The sequence below is a fragment of the Pinus tabuliformis genome, chromosome X, assembly GCF_031772625.1.
Source record: "Pinus tabuliformis cultivar Carrire ecotype Pingquan chromosome X, CPIR1, whole genome shotgun sequence".
Classification (NCBI taxonomy): domain Eukaryota; kingdom Viridiplantae; phylum Streptophyta; class Pinopsida; order Pinales; family Pinaceae; genus Pinus; species Pinus tabuliformis.
This window is the reverse complement of record NC_142308.1, coordinates 1,018,026,020-1,018,041,089: the sequence shown is the minus strand read 5'-3', so window position 1 is coordinate 1,018,041,089 and position 15,070 is coordinate 1,018,026,020.

Sequence of the window (15,070 nt, the reverse complement as noted above, 5' to 3'; positions counted from 1 at the left end):
ATCCTCCAAGACCAGGTCGACCCAGTCATGATGAAGCCATCCTAACGAGGGCTATTCAACTTGTCAAGAAGGCTATAAATAAGAGGGACTTCGACTCACTTGATGCATTCACTCACTCAATTTTGATCTGTAATAGAGAAGAAGGAAGAAGAGGGAGGAAGGAAATAAGAAGAGGAAGAAGTTGAAGGAAGGAAGATCTCCTCATGAAACAACTTTTTATGTCCACATGTGTGAAGCATTCTATGGTTTCTGTGTGAATTATGGGTGTTGAAGTGCGGGTCGAAATTGCAGACCCAAGTTGCAAGGTCAAGATTCTAAGTTGAAGCTACTTGGACTGAGTATTGATTTTCACTGACCTTGGAAGAATTTGGATTGTTTGGAAGAGATCTTTCTAGTGGGATGGCTTAGTGCTTGGGAGGAATTTTGGCTTTGGTCTTTAGGTCTTGGAAGTCTCATTTTGAACTAATTCTATAAGAAGAGAAGAATTCTTTTTGGGTTTTCCCCTTGGAGGGGTTTTTCCCTGGCTTGGAGCCTATATCTTGTGTACTTTGTTTCTTTGTGATCTTCATTGTTTTGGTAATTGCTTGATGAACTAGAAATAAAGAAGTAATAAAAGGCCAACTAACATCAAAAGTAATTATCAAGTAAGGAAATTCAAAAATAATAGACAAGAACCTTGATTTTCCAACAATTAGCACTTATCCTGTATGATTAGATTGATTGGCTATGTTCTCTCCATGTTCTTCTTTCCATAGATTGTTTGGTTCATCAATCTCAACCACAGGTCACCCCCAAGCGAGGTTGCACCTCCATGGGCAATAGTAACCGAAAATATTCATACATCCATGGCCAAGATGCCAACCTAAAGGTCATGTTTTCTAGGGCTGTAAGCACCCTCCCGGCTAACTTCTAATGTGTCAACCCATATCCATGTCGCTCTAGGTCTCTATGCACCCTCCAGGCCATCAAACTGACACAACTCTGCTTCCCTCGAAGTTGCGCCCAAATGATTCCTTACGACCAGCTAGGAACATCTCAGTTGCTTCCCCTGAACTTGCACTCAAGTGGTGCCTTATGGCTAGCTAGGAACATCTCAATTTCTTTCCCCGAATCTACACCCAAGTGGCACCTTACGACTAGCCAAGAAGTCCAAAACCATAAGATTCATCATAGTGATCATCCCACTAATCCCATGGTAAGTACACACACACATTTATACCTTTACATTGCATGGCTTCCTTTTCCAAGTGGTGCTCTTAAAACCACATGGGTCCCATACACCCTTTCTCACTGACATTTGTCGCCAACATCATTGACCCATGTCACCGTGGAGTTGCATGCCCCTCCATACTCTTATTGTGGAGCAGGCTTAACAACCAATCTCTTTTTATTATTATTAAAATATTTACAAATACATTACATTACAATATGGCCCTCCAGCCATTTAACTAACATTGGCACATTGGCCCCAAAATATATAACATATCCATATGGATATACTGGCCACATATCATAAAATTATAGGCACACAAGCTTGCAATTTACATCCAACTCACTAGCCTAATATCAAGTGCATACATTTACATCATAAATGGGTGGGGGTATTACACCCTCTATCTATCGCTCAACTTGCTCAATTGTTCATGTGTGCTAAGAACCTCTACCTTTCCCTAGATTTAATTTTAGTGGAGAATCTAATTTTAATATTACTTTAAGTTATACATTTTTAGACTTAACGGCTAAATATAATACTTTCACTTTTTTATTAAAGTGAATTACGAAATAGAATTACTTTTCCAAAACTAAATTTTTCTTTTTGAAAATATCTTGAACTACTTCTCACACATTCACATTGAGCCTATGCAAAAATTCATGTCCAAGCTATAATTTCCAACACTCCCTCTTAGGGAGGAATATATTCTCCACCACTTTAAGTCTATCTCCAATTGCCTCAAACTTCTCTTTTTTCAATTACTTGGTCAGAATATCAACTACCTGTTAATCCATGGGAACATGTTAGAACTTGTGTGCTCCCTTCTTAACCTTGTCTAATATGAATTGCTATTTGATATTATATTCTTGGACATGTCATGAAACATTGGATATTTGAAGATTGATACAACTTTGATTATCACAGCAATGATTGTAGGTTCCAACTCTTAATGAAGCAAATCTATGAGTAACATATGAACCAAGAAGGCCTCAAAACCAGTTGTACTAGTTTCCATGTATTCTACCTCTCATGAGCTAAGTGGCACACAAGCTTTCTTCATATTGGATCGTGATATCATCATTCATTCCAATATAAAGTGGCGCCCTTATATGCTCTTTCTATCCATTTCACTACCTACCCAATTTGAACCTAATTAACCTTGCAACTTCACTTCACCATCTCCAATATATCTTATACCATACTCCACCACATGCCTCAAATACCTGAGCACATGTTTTTCTACTACCTAATGCTCCTACCTTACCTCCATGATGAGCTAGATTAAGGAATTCGGTGAAAAACATATATCTAGCTTGGTGTCGACCAAATACATTAAAGAACCTATCAATTGCTTGTACATTTGTTGGGTGTGTGTTATATTCTTTCCACAACTAGTCGCACACGTGGGGGGTCACAGGGGGGGATAGACCCCCCTTTTCGTTGCACCAAGTGTAGTAGGGGGGTGCAACCACCTTATTGGGGTGTTTCAGGGGGTGGTAGCCCCCTTGCATGAGGTCTGGGGCAGCGCCCCGAGAAATTTTCAATGGACCCTATATTAGGTGGGCGGACCTGCCTATGCTTTTGTGCATGGGTTTTGCACATGGTTTTGGGCATGATGGTTTTCTACCCATGGTATTTTGTAGATCTGGTCAATGAAACTATGGTTATGTTCTAATCCAGGGTTACTAGATTAGGGTTTATGAACGCTTCGACATGTATGTATATGTATTGTAACATTGAAAGGAACATAATGAAAAAATGATCTTGTAGTCCCAGTTTTTGGATCCAGGGGAAATCTCTGTGTATTTGTTTTATATTCTCATCATTGTTTATTTTATGTTTTTAAAATTCATCTACAGGTAATTTTGTATAGGGTTAAAACCTACGTTTGGTATCAGAGTTGTTTTGGCTTCAAGGGGATGCCTTTGCTACTGAGTGGTTTTGTTCGAGCCTGTGGTAGACCTTGTTCAGTGGGAGATCTGTGAGATCGATTCTTGCGGTGAAAGAAGATGACAAGCAGTGGAAAGATAGAGATCGAGAAATTTAATGGTCAGATTTTTGAGTTGTGAAAACTCAAGATGGAGGATCTGTTGGTGGATAAAGATCAGTGGATCGTGGTAGATATAGGTATTAAACCAACGACAATGTCAACAGAAGACTGGGTGAAGTTGGATCGGAAGGCAAAGAGCACAATACAGTTGTGTATCTCAGATTCAGTATTGTTGAATGTATCAGGGGAAGCTACGGTGAAGGCATTGTTGAACAAGTTAGGGATTTTGTACCAATCTAAGTCTCTAGTGAACAAACTATTCCTATGGAAAAATCTGTATAACATGAGGATGAAGGATGGAGACCCGGTGACAGAGCATCTGAACGCCTTTAATACTGTGGTAAGCTAGTTGTTATCTGTTGATATTAAAATTTCAGATGAAGATAAGTGCATCAGTTTGTTGTGTTCCCTACCAGATTTGTGGGATAGTCTGGTTGTTGCAGTAGGTAGCAATACAACTACCTTGAAGTTTGATGAAATAGTCTCATCGTTATTGTCGGAGGAGATGAAATGAAAAAATATGGAGGGCTAGAATGGAGATGCCTTATCTGTACAAGGACGGTCCCAGAACAAAAACAAAAAAATTCCTCGAGTGGGAGATCTAAATCTCCAGGAAAACCTGTAAAGGTGTGTTGGAAATGCAGAAAGGAAGGGCACTTCAAAAAATATTGTAGATCTAAATCTCCTAAGAAAGGAAAGGGATTTGATGATTCCCCTTTTGCATAGGCGAAAACCACCTCAGATGAAGGTGGGGATGTGTACTTGGATTCTTCTTCAAGTACACATGTAGATCATAAGGCATGGTTGATTAATTCAGGTGCATCCTTTCGCTTCACTCCCCATAGGGAGTGGTTCTGCGAGTATGAGAAATATGATGGTGGTGATGTCTTCTTAGGGGATGATAAGGAGGCTAGACTCGTCAAACACAAAAAATTCAAGTTGAAGTTACAAGGTGAAAGGTTTAGAACACTTTTGGATCTTCTACATATTCCTGCATTGGCCAAAAATCTGATTTATGTAAGCAAGATGGATGATGCAGGTGTAAAAACAATGTTCAAAAAAGATACCTGCACGATGGTTCAAGGAGCACTGGTATTGATGTAGGAAATTCGGACTGGAACTCTGTACAAGATTTTGGGTAGTATTGTTATTAATGGATGCAACAGTTCTATGGTTTTTGAAAGTGGAGCATAAAATCTAGTGGTCTCTAGAGAAAAGATCATGCTATGGCATCAAAGGCTAGGACATATTGGAGAGAAGGGCCTTCGAATACTTCATGGTAATGGTATGGTAGAAGTGTATGTCTAATTTCTCTCTAGATTTTGATTTTTGTGAACATTGTGTATATGGAAAGCAGAATCGGGTGAATTTCCCCTTTGGTGCTAAGAGGGTGAAAGGGATATTAGCGCTTGTACATAATGATGTGTTTGGATTTGTGTCGATTCCATCACTGGGTAATTCTATGTACTATGTATTATCTTTTTTTACTTCTCAAAGAATACATGGATATATTTTCTCAAGAAGAGATCTGAAGTCTTGGACAGGTTTAAAGAATTTAAGGCTCTGTGGAAAACCAAACAAAGAAGAAGATAAAGGTGTTGAGGACAGATAATGGTGGAGAGTTCTGCAAGAAGGAATTTGAGAATTATGTAAGAAGTGTGGTATAGCACGGATGATGAGTACTCCATACAGACCTCATCAAAATGGAGTTGCAGAAAGAATGAATGGGAAGTTGTTGGAAAAGGCAAGAAGCATGCTCAATGGTGTCAGGTTAGGACAAGAATTTTGGGCAGAGGCAGTGGAGATTGCACGTTACCTGGTTAATAGATCACCTTCATCAGCATTGGAGGATAAGACTCCACAGGAGGAATGGACTAGTAAGAAACCGTCTCTTTCACATCTGAGATTATTTGGTTGTGATGCATGTACATGTTCCAAAGGAGAAAAGAACTTAGTTGGATAGTAAATCTGAAAGGTGCATCTTTATTGGGTATAAGGATGGTTTAAAAGGTTATAAGCTTTGGAACCCAGAAACAAGGAAGGTTTTGTACAGCCGAGGTGTGGTGTTTAGAGAGGTGAAAGATGTTATTAAACATGAATTCCTACCAAAGGAACTTGAGAAAATAGATTTTGAGCTAAAGGAGGAAGAATCATACTCTACAGCAGAATAGGAATCAGAAGATGAAGAGCCACAAACTCCATCTGTGAGAAGATCAATTCGAGAAACAAGGTAACTAGAAAGGTATATTCCATCTAATTTCTATTCAAATTTTGCTTTATCTATTTCTGATGATGATCTCATAATTTTCAGGGAGGCAGTAGATTTAAAGGATGGAAAACTCCGGAAAGAGGCCATGGTTTATGAAATGGCATATTTGGATGAAAATGAGGCTTGGGATCCGGTGGAGTTGCAGGCTGGAAGGAAACCCATTGGAATCAAATGAGAGTTTAAAAAGAAGATGAATGCAAAAGGCAAGGTGGAGAAATACAAAGCTCGGTTGGTAGCAAAAGGTTATTCTCAGGTGTTGGGAATTGATTGGTGATATTTTTCTCCTATTGCCAAGGTAGCTTCTATTAGATTACTTTTATCTATTGTTGTTGCTTCTAATTTTGAGGTAGAACAGATGGATGTGAAGACAACATTTTTTTACGAGGATCTAGAAGAAGAGATCTACATGAAGAAACCTGAAGGCTTTGCAGTGAAGTGAAAAAAATAATCGGTATGCAAGTTAAAAAATTCTTTATATGGGTTAAAACAATCACCAAGGATGTGGTATTAGAAATTTGATACATTTATACGGGAACTTGGCTTCACCATAAGAAAAGCGGATCACTTTGTGTATTTTAAATTAATTGGTGACCGTGTTATATATTTGGTCTTGTATGTGGATGACATATTGTTGATTAGAAATGACAAAGAAATTATCCAGGATTTGAAGACCCAGTTGTCCTCCAAATTCGACATGAAGGATCTTGGTGCTGCAAACTATATTTTGGGCATGGAAATTAAACAAGTTCGGGGAAAGACGAACCTCTGGTTAACATTAGGGGAATTTTGAGGTCTAAAATGGGCCTCCTAAGCAAAATTATAAAATAATAGTGGAAATAATAAAATAATATTAGATTATATCATCAAATTTTAGAGGGAAAAAAGAAAAAACAATTTTTTCAACTCGTATTTCCAACTTATCCCCCTATGGGTTTACTCAAATTTCGAGTAGTAACATTCATTGGATGCATAATTTTGATTCCCCATGCAAGGAGTACCCATGTTGCATACTTTTGATGAACCCTGCTACATGAAAAATGAGAAATACATGAAAAACGTGATTGCAATCATGTTTTTTATGTATTTCTCATTTTTCGTGTAGCAGGGTCCATCGAAAGTATGCAACATGGGCACTCCTTGGATGAGGAATCAAATTTTTCATCTAATGATTACTCCCACTCGAAATTTGAGTAAAACCTTAGGGAGATAAATTGAAAATACAAGTTGAAAAAAGTAGTTTTATTATTTTATTATTTTTTAAACTTTTTACTTTTTTGCTCCAAAAATGGTGAATCATCCCCCATGGTTGACATCATCATATTGACTCCTATTGGTGCTTATAAAGTTTATTTTGGTTGTACATTTTTCTTAGGAGACCCATTTTAGACCTAAAAATTCACCTAATGACCAAAGGAAGTATGTCGAAAAAATATTCCAGAGGTTTAATATGAAAGATAGTAAACCGGTGAAGGTTTCTATTGTTGTAGGTATAAAGTTATCTGCTAAACAGTGTCCCAAGACACAAGAAGAGAAAGAGTATATGTCATGTGTTCCATATGCAAGTGTAGTCGGTAGTCGGATGTATGCAATGGTATGCACTAGACCAGACATTGCACATGCATTGGGAGTGTTGAGCAGGTTTATGTCAAAACCAGGGAAGGAGCATTGGACAACAGTGAAGCAGGTTTTCAGGTATTTGTTTGGCACTAGTGATTATGGTTTGTATTACCAAGGAAGACTAGGATTAGACAGATTTTTGGAAATCCATGGCTTTGTTGATGTAGACTAGGTTGGAGATCTAGATCAAAGAAGATCTACAAGTGGGTATGTGTTTAAACTATTTGGAGTTACAGTAAGTTGGATGAGCAAAAGATAGTATGTAGTGGCACTTTCAACTACAAAGGAAAAACACATGGCAGTCACTCATGTAAGCAAAGAAGAAGTTTGGTTGCAAAGGTCGTCTTCAAGTATGGAGTTAGTACAACAAGATATAAGTATAAATTTTGACAACTAAAGTGCAATTTTCTTGGCAAAGAACCTTGTTTATCATTTAACGAAAAAGCACAATGATGTTCAGTATCACTTTGTGAGAGATATGGTTGAGAAAAAAAGGTGCTGCTAGTAAAGGTGGACATTTTGAAGAATGTTGCAGATGCATTAACTGTGAGCACTGAGAAGTTTTCTTGGTGTAGAGGAACAATGGGCATTGCATGGATTGACCAATTACCAAGATCTATAGTGACCTCCTATGTGGAAAAGAAAATAACAAGTGGGAGAATGTTTTGTGTGTGTTATATTCTTTCCATGACTAGCTGCACACGTGGAGGGGGGGGGGGGGTCACAGGGGGTGATAGTGTCCCTTGTTCATTGCACAACAAGGGGGTCACGGGGGGGTGTATCCCCCCCTGTCAGGGGGTTTCAGGGGGGCGGTATCCCTCGTACATGAGATCTGAGACAGTGCCCTGGGAAAAAAAAATTGGACCATATATTAGGTGGGAGGACCTGCCTATGGTTTTGGGCATTATGGTTTTTTTCCCATGGTATTTTGTAGATCCGGTCAAGGGAACTATGGTTATGTTCTAATCCAGGGTTAATGGATTGGGGTTTATGAATGCTTTAGCATGTATATATATGTATTGCAACATTAAAAAGAATATAATGAAAAATCAATCTGGTAGTCCCAATTTTTGGATCTAGGGGAAATCTATGTGTATTTGTTTTATATTCTCGTCATTGCTTATTTTCTATTTTTATAATTCATTTGCAAGTCATTTCTATGCAGGGTTAAAACCTACAACATTATTGGGTCCACTGACTTTATTTCAATCTAAAGTTGTCACCTTCTTTAGATTATTGATCATGGGTATGGCCATAAGTTTGTAGTCTTCAATCTAAAACTCCTCCAAGATTTGAATTGCATACTTACCCCACCCAAGGAAAATATCCATTGGTCTTTGCAAAACCTACAACCCTAAGAAGTGATGCATCATGTTGATGCCCTTCATCTCAAACTTCGCTTCTATGTTTTCTTTGCACCCTATTATGAACTCCTCTACGCTTCTCAAAAACAAATCATCTACATATAGCACCAAAATAAGTAGATCAATCTAAACAAATGTATAATATAAGTTAAAAATTGATTTGTTTTTGGAAAATTCGATACTTTATATATATCCATCAATCTTGGAATACCATGCTCACATGCTTTTTGGAGTCCATACAAGGCTTTCTTAAGCGCACACACATGGCACTCCTTCCCATTTACCTCAAAGCCCTAAGATTTTTCTATGTACATTGCTTGCTCAATAATCCCATTAAGGAAGGTTGTCTTCATATCCATCTAATGTATCATCCATTCCAAAAATGAAACCAAGGACATAATAATTGAAATAGAAGAGTACCTAGTGATTAGAACAAAAGTTTCCTTGTAGTCCACTTCTTCTCTCTAGGAGAACCCTATTGCCACAAACCTCACTTTGAACTTCTTAATGCTACCATCTTTCACATGCTTGATCTTGTAGAGCTACTTAGAACTCAAACTAACTTCCCCTCCGAGCTTGGCACTATGTCTAAAATATCATTCTTCATGATGAATAAGTACTCCTCCACCATGGCATCCCGCAATACCTATCAGTTTGTTTCCTCCTAACAACTAGAAAGTTTGGAATCTAAAATGTTGCTCATTAATTCCATATAGTCTAGAAACTTATTTAGAAGTATGATCTCTCTAAAAGCTCCCCCGGGAGTCTCATCATGCTCTTGAGCATCCTTCTAGGTATAAATGAAACATTAAGGTCTCTCGAAAAAAGCAAGAGTTCATAACATTCCCTCTTCACATGAAGTTTGATGAATTGCCCTAGAAATCACTAGTGACCCGGAATTAACCTTTGTAACTTCATTTACATCGTCCTTTATCACTAGATTAGGTTTGTTAGGTCCCTATAATACTAGTGTAGCCCCCTTATTGTTAGCCTCTTATTGTTATTATTCTACCCATGTAGCCCTCAAATTGTTAATTTTGTGTCCCATAGAAGCCCACTATTGTTATTGTTATGTTTTTACATTATTGTTGTTATGTAGGCTCTGACTATATTGTGACCTCTTAGACTCCTATATATACCAAGAAGGTATTATCGTTTGTATCATCCAATAATTGTTCATTTATGTGATGTAAAGGAGGTTTTCCCCTAAAAGAGTCTGATTTTCAAGTCTTTGATCTATCTTTTCTTCTATTTTTTGATCTAGTTGCATAACATTTTGTATCAAAGCTTTAGATTCTAGGGTTTGCTACTTCAAATAGGTCGTCTTGGAATTTTCGCTACAAATTTTTTTCTATGAAGCTTCAGAAGTTGAAATTTCTACCACGTGGAACGGTAAACTTTTTGTAGAAATTTTACATCTTGGTTTGCTATATTTTCTCAGATATGGTCTGAAGAAGTTAGGGTTTTTATATGCTCCAGAATTCAGTCCCAAACAGCTGACCTAGGGAAAATCATCATAACTTTCTTTTCAAGCATCAGTTTTGAATTCCGTAAGAAGTGACTGAAAGGGAACATATTGTAGTTTCGTTTGTATCAATTTATAGGTTGAAGGTTGAAGTAGTGACACGTGGAATCTTGTAAAAGTTTTCTCTATTGTACCAGTCCACAATCAAGGCATCATGGGATATTTGACATAAATTTATTCTAAAGAATCCAATCTTCATATAACTTGTGGTGTTGGAAAGAAGAATCATATTTATACCATAGGACCAAATTTTAGGCCTTGGGAGGCCGAAATTTCAGAGGTACAATAGTTTCAATATCAAGCTCCAAAAAGAAAGAAAGAAAAAGGTGTGTATTTTTTTTAAATTTGTGTAAGTTTTGTTTGAAAAATCAATTTGAAGTAATTCAGAAGGCATAGTAAAGCATAGATATAATTTTTTTTTTCTAATATGCCTCAAAACAAAAAAAAATGGATACGCCCAGTAAGCAACCATAAATCTCTGCTATGACACATGAAGAAGATGAAGGAACACAATATGATATATCAAAATTACGAGACCAAGTGCAAAAAATTTCGCTCTTGCAAAGAGTAACCAAAAATGAATTGGAAGAGAAGATGAATGTTAAGATGGGCGGTTTAGAAGTAAAAATAAAAAGAGACATGGAAGGTTTGAAGGTGGTTTAAAAGCATATGTGGAAGAAATGATGAATGTCAAGATGAAAGGGTTGAAGGAAGGGTTGACAAAATTTCTACAAGAAAGCTTCCTAGTAGTGACAAGGTATTCCATGAAGATCATGATGAGGACAAAAAGAATATGAAATATGATTTTAGAGACTCCAATGTTGGGTTTAAGACCCACCACATACCAAATATTAATATGAAGAAGTTTGATGTCAAGGATCTGATAACATGGATACTATAGATGGAGTAATATTTTGATCTCCATGATGTGTAACACACACAAAAGGTACACACTACATCTTTATATTTAGAACCCAATCAGTTTGTATGGTATTGATTCCTTTGTTCTCATAAACCACTTGTCACTTGGTCAATTTTATGGAGAAAATGATAGCACATTATGAGGATACAAAGAGAAACACCTTCTTTAGCCAATTGATAGATTTCAAACAAAAGGGTTCAATGGTGGAGCACAGTGAGGACTTCCAAAAATTGAATATTGGGGTAACTGATATTCCATAGGAGCGTAGGATTGATGTCTTCATAGGGATTTTAATATATAATATTCAACATGAGGTTCGCCTTTGGCAGCTTGATTCATTGCAGAAGGCAATCAGGGTGGAAAGAAAAGTTGAAAGCAAAATTATGGCAACAAGGAAGTCTACCACTCAAAACTATAAAGATGGAAGTGTTGTTGCTCCTAGCCTTCCACAACCTACAAGGTTGACACCACAAAAATTGGAGGAAAAAATATTAAAAGAGATTTTTTACAATGGGGATAAAAAATATGCTAAAGGTCATAAATATGTTGAGAATAAATTATTTTACATAGATTGTGAAGAGGAGGAAGAAAAGGAACAAGAAACATCAAAAGAAGAGGATATATACTAGGAACCATCCCCATATAAAGAAGAAATGAATCTGACCATATCTTGTAATGCACTGGCGAGAATTACCACTCCTCAAACTCTCAAGGTAGAAGGACATATCAAGAAGAAAAAGGTAATAGTGTTGATTGATTTGGGTAGTAACCATATTTTTATGCATTATAAGATAGCTATGAAATTGAATTGTTTTCTATATTCAACATTAGAGTGTCAAGTGATGGTTGCAAATGGAGGAATTATAAATTACTCTATAAAGTGCCATAATATCAAGCTAACCATGGGGGAACATGTATTGATTAGTCTAATGTTTTCCATTCCAATGGGTTGTGATGATGTTCTACTAGGAGTCTAATGGTTACAATCTTTGGGGATGATAGCTTTTAATTTTCAAGATTTTTTCTTGAATTTTGTTTTGGACGGAAATGAAATTGAATTAATGGGTATCATAGGGAAACCGGGGAAGATAATCAACTCTAATGGCATGAAAAGCTTCTAAAGACATAACAACGAGGCATAATTGCACAATTATGGTCACTAGAGGTTCGAACATCGAAATCGTCTATTTCTCTGGATCTCCAAAAAGTCATGGACAATCATTCCAAGGTATTTGAGACTTCCAAAGGACTCCCACCTATCTGTGATTATGATCATGATATTCACTTGATTCCAAGAAGTGTTCCTCCAAACATAAGGCCTTATAGATATCCCTATGCCCAAAAGAGTGAAATTGAACGTATGGTTGCAGAAATGCTAGAGGACTGTATAATTCAACCTAGTCAAAGTTCTTTCTTTCCTCCAATATTATTGGTGCACAAGAAAGATGGATCATAGTGTATCTGTCTGGATTATAGGGAGCTCAGCAAGCTCACTATTAAAGATAAATTTCACATTCCTTTCATTGATGAATTGTTGAATGAATTACATGGAGCAATTTGCTTCACCAAGTTGGATCTTTGTTTAGGATATCATCAAATTAGAATGAATACTGAAGACACTCCAAAAACAACATTTAGAACTCATGAAGGTTATTATGAATTTCTGGTCATGCCTTTTGGCTTTACTAATGCATCTCCCACATTTCAAGGTTTGATGAATTCCATTTTCAAACCCTTCCTTAGAAAATTTGTGTTCGTATTTTTTTATGATATACTAATCTACAAGTCTTGGAATGATCATGTTCAACATGTTGACAGGGTGCTCAAACTATTGGAGGAGAAACAATTATATGCAAAAACCTCCAAATGTTTCTTTGGAGTACAGGAGGTGGAATATTTGGGTCATATTGTATTTCATGAGGGTGTTAAGGTAGACCCTAACAAATTTAAATCCATTAAGAAATGGAAAATCCCCACAACCCTGAAGCATCTCCGAGGATTTCCCAGGTTGACAAAGTATTATCTCAAGTTTGTTAAGAATTATGGGAGAATAACAGCACCTCTAACAACATTATTGAAGAAAGATGCATTTTCTTAGGCTTTGGAAGCAACCAAGGCCTTTGAACATATCAAAGAGGAAATGTGCCAAGCACTGGCCTTAGCTACACCAAACTTCACAAAAACCTTTATTTTGGAATGTGATGCTTCAGGAAATGGAATCGATGTTGTTTTAATGCAAGAAGGAAGACCCACTTCTTTTGAAAGTCGTCTAATCAAGGGAAAGTATTTACACAAACCTATTTATGAGAAGGAAATGTTGGCAATACTACATACACTAAAGCAATGGTGACCTTACCTAATGGAAGACACTTCAAGGGAAAACTAGATCATGATAATATTAAATACTTTTTGGAGAAAATATTATCTTCAGAAGAGCAGCAAAAATGGGTCACAAAGATGTTGGGTTATGACTTTGAAATCATCTACAAAAAAGGAAAACAAAATGTTGTTGCAAATGCACTCTCAAGAAAAGATGAGGATGTGGAATCATTCCTTTATGCCATTTCTATTATCCAGCTTGATTGGATAACCGAAGCAAGGGATGAATGGGAGAATGATGAAAAGGTTTGGACACTCATTCAAAAGTTGCAACAAGATCCCGGTACATTTGATACATTTATCTGGAAAATTGATTCATTATGGTACAAAGATTGTTTATATCTTTGTAAGAATTCCCAACTCAAACAAAAGATTCTTTTGGAATTGCATACCTCCCCCTTAGGAGGGCACTAAGGATTTAAAAAAAAACTTATCACAGGGCCAAGAAGGAATTTTTTTGGGATGGCCTTAATTCTGATATTCAGAAGTTTGCGGTAGTATGTTTGGTTTTCCAACAAAATAAAGTTGATACAATTAAGACCCGGGTCTGTTACAACCATTAGCTATTCCAAGTCAGCGTTAGAAGGAGGTCTTAATGGATTTTATCACAGATTTACCCGAGTTTGAAGGAAAGAATGTCATCATGGTGGTAGTTGACAAACTTACCAAGTATGCACACTTTTGTGCATTATCTCATCCTTTTACATCCAATACAATTTCTACTGCATTTACGGAAATAATTCAAAAGCTACATGGAAACCCAAAGATTATTGTAAGTGTCAGAGATCCCATTTTCACTGCAAATTTTTGGACAAAATTATTGTTAAATTGGGAACTAGGGAAAAACTTCACCTTGGACAGCGCATATGAGGCAGCTAATATTTTTATTGGATTCCTCTTTCCGAGAAATGTAAGGTTGATCTAAAGATCATCTCATTTTGACATGTGAAAATGGAATTATGAATTTATTTCTATTGTGGAAAAATTGTCAAGGTCGGCCAACCATCTAATTTAGACCCTCAAACCCACAACATTACATATAAATAGAAGGAGCCTCCTCCTCATTTAGACACTTCACTTATATATCTCTCTCTAATTTCATGATTGGGTACGGATTTCTTAGGCAGCTCTCCACACATGCAAAGAAGGACAGTGCTTTTATGTTCATGCGTTGACCAACATTGACCGAAGTTGCAGGAAGGGTTTTGACTAGTGTTGACTTGTTTGACTGTGTTTTTGTGAGGGATATTTCTGTTTGGGCAAGCCGCATTTATGGGCATAGAAATCAAGGGAGATCGTATTGTTTGACCTATATTGACTGCAGAAGGGTTTGACTACAACGTTGACTTTCATTGACCAAGTTTGACTGAATATTTTTGAACTATTTTTAGGCTAATTTGATTTGTTGTTGGAGGTTGAGTTGACCAATTTTGACCGAGCTATTTTGGAGGTTAAAAACTGCCCTATTGACCAACATTGACTTTTTGGTTAGGGCTTTATGTGGTTGTTGTTTAACTGTTCAAATTTCACTTTGATTGGGCAAGTGAATATTTCATATTGTACTCTTTCTATGTTGAACTTTTGAAGAATAATACGAAGAATTGATAAAAGGATTTCCCCACATTGGGTTTGTCCCTGGCATGTGTTATATCTTGTGTCCTCTTGTCTTGACTTGTCTTCTATTGTTATTATTTATGTTCTATTTGCATTTTATTATCATGTTGATGTGAT